This window comes from Phalangium opilio, unplaced genomic scaffold, assembly GCF_054372755.1.
Source record: "Phalangium opilio isolate 3A_F unplaced genomic scaffold, DU_Popi_V2 ptg000038l_1, whole genome shotgun sequence".
Lineage (NCBI taxonomy): Eukaryota > Metazoa > Arthropoda > Arachnida > Opiliones > Phalangiidae > Phalangium > Phalangium opilio.
The window spans coordinates 1135001-1140000 of NW_028324161.1; the positions used below are offsets into that span (position 1 = coordinate 1135001).

The 5000-nt window shown below is 42.5% G+C and overlaps 15 non-coding genes across 15 annotated transcripts in view; all 15 read left to right on the top strand.

Annotated features, from left to right (window-relative positions):
- The first annotated feature begins 340 nt into the window (after positions 1–340).
- Positions 341–413, top strand: TRNAF-GAA (transfer RNA phenylalanine (anticodon GAA)). The gene has a single exon. It is a non-coding gene; the product is annotated as a tRNA-Phe (tRNA).
- A 214-nt stretch (positions 414–627) lies between these two features.
- On the top strand, positions 628–700 carry TRNAF-GAA (transfer RNA phenylalanine (anticodon GAA)). Its single transcript has one exon. It is a non-coding gene; the product is annotated as a tRNA-Phe (tRNA).
- Positions 701–777: 77 nt separating this feature from the next.
- Positions 778–850, top strand: TRNAF-GAA (transfer RNA phenylalanine (anticodon GAA)). Its single transcript has one exon. It is a non-coding gene; the product is annotated as a tRNA-Phe (tRNA).
- An 817-nt stretch (positions 851–1667) lies between these two features.
- TRNAF-GAA (transfer RNA phenylalanine (anticodon GAA)) lies at positions 1668–1740 on the top strand. The gene has a single exon. It is a non-coding gene; the product is annotated as a tRNA-Phe (tRNA).
- A 77-nt stretch (positions 1741–1817) lies between these two features.
- TRNAF-GAA (transfer RNA phenylalanine (anticodon GAA)) lies at positions 1818–1890 on the top strand. Its single transcript has one exon. It is a non-coding gene; the product is annotated as a tRNA-Phe (tRNA).
- An 830-nt stretch (positions 1891–2720) lies between these two features.
- Positions 2721–2793, top strand: TRNAF-GAA (transfer RNA phenylalanine (anticodon GAA)). The gene has a single exon. It is a non-coding gene; the product is annotated as a tRNA-Phe (tRNA).
- A 530-nt stretch (positions 2794–3323) lies between these two features.
- TRNAF-GAA (transfer RNA phenylalanine (anticodon GAA)) lies at positions 3324–3396 on the top strand. The gene has a single exon. It is a non-coding gene; the product is annotated as a tRNA-Phe (tRNA).
- Positions 3397–3473: 77 nt separating this feature from the next.
- TRNAF-GAA (transfer RNA phenylalanine (anticodon GAA)) lies at positions 3474–3546 on the top strand. The gene has a single exon. It is a non-coding gene; the product is annotated as a tRNA-Phe (tRNA).
- A 78-nt stretch (positions 3547–3624) lies between these two features.
- TRNAF-GAA (transfer RNA phenylalanine (anticodon GAA)) lies at positions 3625–3697 on the top strand. Its single transcript has one exon. It is a non-coding gene; the product is annotated as a tRNA-Phe (tRNA).
- A 76-nt stretch (positions 3698–3773) lies between these two features.
- Positions 3774–3846, top strand: TRNAF-GAA (transfer RNA phenylalanine (anticodon GAA)). Its single transcript has one exon. It is a non-coding gene; the product is annotated as a tRNA-Phe (tRNA).
- A 77-nt stretch (positions 3847–3923) lies between these two features.
- TRNAF-GAA (transfer RNA phenylalanine (anticodon GAA)) lies at positions 3924–3996 on the top strand. Its single transcript has one exon. It is a non-coding gene; the product is annotated as a tRNA-Phe (tRNA).
- Positions 3997–4074: 78 nt separating this feature from the next.
- Positions 4075–4147, top strand: TRNAF-GAA (transfer RNA phenylalanine (anticodon GAA)). Its single transcript has one exon. It is a non-coding gene; the product is annotated as a tRNA-Phe (tRNA).
- Positions 4148–4224: 77 nt separating this feature from the next.
- Positions 4225–4297, top strand: TRNAF-GAA (transfer RNA phenylalanine (anticodon GAA)). Its single transcript has one exon. It is a non-coding gene; the product is annotated as a tRNA-Phe (tRNA).
- A 529-nt stretch (positions 4298–4826) lies between these two features.
- TRNAF-GAA (transfer RNA phenylalanine (anticodon GAA)) lies at positions 4827–4899 on the top strand. Its single transcript has one exon. It is a non-coding gene; the product is annotated as a tRNA-Phe (tRNA).
- A 77-nt stretch (positions 4900–4976) lies between these two features.
- Positions 4977–5000, top strand: part of TRNAF-GAA (transfer RNA phenylalanine (anticodon GAA)) — a 73-nt gene continuing 49 nt past the window's right edge. Inside the window, exon 1 of the tRNA in view lies at positions 4977–5000. This exon is cut by the window's right edge and continues 49 nt beyond it. This is a non-coding gene — a tRNA (tRNA-Phe).

Below are 5000 nucleotides of genomic sequence, written 5' to 3' on the forward strand. Positions count from 1 at the left end.
GTTTTCCTATGCAATGTTTCCCTGGTTGCGTGTAAAAAAGCCGAAATAGCTCAGTTGGGAGAGTGTTAGATTGAAGATCTAAAGGTCCCTGATTCGATCCCGGGTTTCGGCAATATGAAATATTTTTGGATCGTGTATCTTAAAGTAAATTATTTCCAAAGGAAAGTTTCCCTGGTTGCATGTAAAAGAGCCGAAATAGCTCAGTTGGGAGAGCGTTACACTGAAGATCTATAGGTCCCTGGTTCGATCCCGGGCTTCGGCAACAAGAAAGGCTTCTGGGTCGTATACATTAAAGTAAACTGTGTTCCTATGCAATGTTTCCCTGGGTGCGTGAAAAAGAGCCGAAATAGCTCAGTTGGGAGAGCATTAGACTGAAAATCTAAAGGTCCCTGGTTCGATCCCAGGTTTCGGCAAAATGAAATCTTTTTGGATCGTGTATCTTAAAGTAAATTATATCCAAAGGAAAGTTTCCCTGGTTGCATGAAAAAGAGCCGAAATAGCTCAGTTGGGAGAGCGTTAGACTGAAGATCTAAAGGTCCCGGGTTTCGGCAATATGAAATCTTTTTGGTTCGTGTATCTTAAAGTAAATTATTTCCAAAGGAATGTTTCCTTGGTTGCACGAAAAAAGCCGAAATAGCTCAGTTGGGAGAGCATTAGACTGAAAATCTAAAGGTCCCTGGTTCGATCCCAGGTTTCGGCAATATGAAATCTTTTTGGAATGTGTATCTTAAAGTAAATTATATCCAAAGGAAAGTTTCCCTGGTTGCATGAAAAAGAGCCGAAATAGCTCAGTTGGGAGAGCGTTAGACTGAAGATCTAAAGGTCCCTGGTTCGATCCCGGGTTTCGGCAACAAGAAAGGCTTTTGGGTCGTATAAATTAAAGTAAACTGTGTTCCTATGCAATGTTTCCATGGGTGCGTGAAAAAGAGCCGAAATAGTTCAGCTGGGAGAGCATTAGACTGAAAATCTAAAGGTCCCTGGTTCGATCCCAGGTTTCGGCAATATGAAATCTTTTTGGATCGTGTATCTTAAAGTAAATTATATCCAAAGGAAAGTTTCCCTGGTTGCATGAAAAAGAGCCGAAATAGCTCAGTTGGGAGAACGTTAGACTGAAGATCTGAAGGTCCCTGGTTCGATCCCGGGTTTCGGCAACAAGAAAGGCTTTTGGGTCGTATACATTAAAGTAAACTGTTTTCCTATGCAATGTTTCCCTGGTTGCGTGAAATAGAGCCGAAATAGCTCAGTTGGGAGAGCTTGAGACTGAAGATCTGAAGGTCCCTGGTTCGATCCCGGGTTTCGGCAACAAGAAAGGCTTTTGGGTCGTATACATTAAAGTAAACTGTTTTCCTATGCAATGTTTCCCTGGTTGCGTGAAATAGAGCCGAAATAGCTCAGTTGGGAGAGCGTGAGACTGAAGATCTAAAGGTCCCTGGTTCGATCCCAGGTTTCGGCAAAATGAAATCTTTTTGGATCGTGTATCTTAAAGTAAATTATATCCAAAGGAAAGTTTCCCTGGTTGCATGAAAAAGAGCCGAAATAGCTCAGTTGGGAGAGCGTTAGACTGAAGATCTAAAGGTCCCGGGTTTCGGCAATATGAAATCTTTTTGGTTCGTGTATCTTAAAGTAAATTATTTCCAAAGGAATGTTTCCTTGGTTGCACGAAAAAAGCCGAAATAGCTCAGTTGGGAGAGCATTAGACTGAAAATCTAAAGGTCCCTGGTTCGATCCCAGGTTTCGGCAATATGAAATCTTTTTGGAATGTGTATCTTAAAGTAAATTATATCCAAAGGAAAGTTTCCCTGGTTGCATGAAAAAGAGCCGAAATAGCTCAGTTGGGAGAGCGTTAGACTGAAGATCTAAAGGTCCCTGGTTCGATCCCGGGTTTCGGCAACAAGAAAGGCTTTTGGGTCGTATAAATTAAAGTAAACTGTGTTCCTATGCAATGTTTCCATGGGTGCGTGAAAAAGAGCCGAAATAGTTCAGCTGGGAGAGCATTAGACTGAAAATCTAAAGGTCCCTGGTTCGATCCCAGGTTTCGGCAATATGAAATCTTTTTGGATCGTGTATCTTAAAGTAAATTATATCCAAAGGAAAGTTTCCCTGGTTGCATGAAAAAGAGCCGAAATAGCTCAGTTGGGAGAACGTTAGACTGAAGATCTGAAGGTCCCTGGTTCGATCCCGGGTTTCGGCAACAAGAAAGGCTTTTGGGTCGTATACATTAAAGTAAACTGTTTTCCTATGCAATGTTTCCCTGGTTGCGTGAAATAGAGCCGAAATAGCTCAGTTGGGAGAGCTTGAGACTGAAGATCTGAAGGTCCCTGGTTCGATCCCGGGTTTCGGCAACAAGAAAGGCTTTTGGGTCGTATACATTAAAGTAAACTGTTTTCCTATGCAATGTTTCCCTGGTTGCGTGAAATAGAGCCGAAATAGCTCAGTTGGGAGAGCGTGAGACTGAAGATCTAAAGGTCCCTGGTTCGATCCCCGGTTTCGGCAATATGAAATGTTTTTGGATCGTGTATCTTAAAGTAAATTATTTCCAAAGGAAAGTTTCCCTGGTTGCGTGAAAAAGAGCCGAATTAGCTCAGATGGGAGAGCGTTAGACTGAAGATCTAAAGGTCCCTGGTTCGATCCCGGGTTTCGGCAATATGAAATATTTTTGGATCGTGTATCTTAAAGTAAATTATTTCCAAAGGAAAGTTTCCCTGGTTGCATGAAAAAGAGCCGAAATAGCTCAGTTGGGAGAGCGTTAGACTGAAGATCTAAAGGTCCCTGGTTCGATCCCGGGTTTCGGCAACAAGAAAGGCTTTTGGGTCGTATACATTAAAGTAAACTGTTTTCCTATGCAATGTTTCCCTGGTTGCGTGAAATAGAGCCGAAATAGCTCAGTTGGGAGAGCGTGAGACTGAAGATCTAAAGGTCCCTGGTTCGATCCCCGGTTTCGGCAATATGAAATGTTTTTGGATCGTGTATCTTAAAGTAAATTATTTCCAAAGGAAAGTTTCCCTGGTTGCGTGAAAAAGAGCCGAATTAGCTCAGATGGGAGAGCGTTAGACTGAAGATCTAAAGGTCCCTGGTTCGATCCCGGGTTTCGGCAACAAGAAAGGCTTTTGGGTCGTATACATTAAAGTAAACTGTGTTCGTATGCAATGTTTCCCTGGGTGCGTGAAAAAGAGCCGAAATAGCTCAGTTGGGAGAGTGTTAGATTGAAGATCTGAAGGTCCCTGGTTCGATCCCGGGTTTCGGCAACAAGAAAGGCTTTTGGGTCGTATACATTAAAGTAAACTGTGTTCCTATGCAATGTTTCCCTGGGTGCGTGAAAAAGAGCCGAAATAGCTCAGTTGGGAGAGCATTAGACTGAAAATCTAAAGGTCCCTGGTTCGATCCCAGGTTTCGGCAATATGAAATCTTTTTGGATCGTGTATCTTAAAGTAAATTATATCCAAAGGAAAGTTTCCCTGGTTGCATGAAAAAGAGCCGAAATAGCTCAGTTGGGAGAGCGTTAGACTGAAGATCTAAAGGTCCCTGGTTCGATCCCGGGTTTCGGCAACAAGAAAGGCTTTTGGGTCGTATACATTAAAGTAAACTGTTTTCCTATGCAATGTTTCCCTGGTTGCGTGAAATAGAGCCGAAATAGCTCAGTTGGGAGAGCGTTAGACTGAAGATCTAAAGGTCCCTGGTTCGATCCCGGGTTTCGGCAATATGAAATGTTTTTGGATCGTGTATCTTAAAGTAAATTATTTCCAAAGGAATGTTTCCTTGGTTGCACGAAAAAAGCCGAAATAGCTCAGTTGGGAGAGCATTAGACTGAAAATCTAAAGGTCCCTGGTTCGATCCCAGGTTTCGGCAATATGAAATCTTTTTGGATCGTGTATCTTAAAGTAAATTATATCCAAAGGAAAGTTTCCCTGGTTGCATGAAAAAGAGCCGAAATAGCTCAGTTGGGAGAGCGTTAGACTGAAGATCTAAAGGTCCCTGGTTCGATCCCGGGTTTCGGCAACAAGAAAGGCTTTTGGGTCGTATACATTAAAGTAAACTGTGTTCCTTTGCAATGTTTCCCTGGGTGCGTGAAAAAGAGCCGAAATAGCTCAGCTGGGAGAGCATTAGACTGAAAATCTAAAGGTCCCTGGTTCGATCCCAGGTTTCGGCAATATGAAATCTTTTTGGATCGTGTATCTTAAAGTAAATTATATCCAAAGGAAAGTTTCCCTGGTTGCATGAAAAAGAGCCGAAATAGCTCAGTTGGGAGAGCGTTAGACTGAAGATCTAATGGTCCCTGGTTCGATCCCGGGTTTCGGCAACAAGAAAGGCTTTTGGGTCGTATACATTAAAGTAAACTGTTTTCCTACGCAATGTTTCCCTGGTTGCGTGAAATAGAGCCGAAATAGCTCAGTTGGGAGAGCGTTAGACTGAAGATCTAAAGGTCCCTGGTTCGATCTCGGGTTTCGGCAATATGAAATGTTTTTGGATCGTGTATCTTAAAGTAAATTATTTCCAAAGGAATGTTTCCTTGGTTGCACGAAAAAAGACAAAATAGCTCAGTTGGGAGAACGTTAGACTGAAGATCTGAAGGTCCCTGGTTCGATCCCGGGTTTCGGCAACAAGAAAGGCTTTTGGGTCGTATACATTAAAGTAAACTGTTTTCCTATGCAATGTTTCCCTGGTTGCGTGAAAAAAAGCCGAAATAGCTCAGTTGGGAGAGTGTTAGATTGAAGATCTGAAGGTCCCTGGTTCGATCCCGGGTTTCGGCAACAAGAAAGACTTTTGGGTCGTATACATTAAAGTAAACTGTGTTCCTATGGAATGTTTCCCTGGGTGCGTGAAAAAGAGCCGAAATAGCTCAGTTGGGAGAGCATTAGACTGAAAATCTAAAGGTCCCTGGTTCGATCCCAGGTTTCGGCAATATGAAATCTTTTTGGATCGTGTATCTTAAAGTAAATTATATCCAAAGGAAAGTTTCCCTGGTTGCATGAAAAAGAGCCGAAATAGCTCAGTTGGGAGAG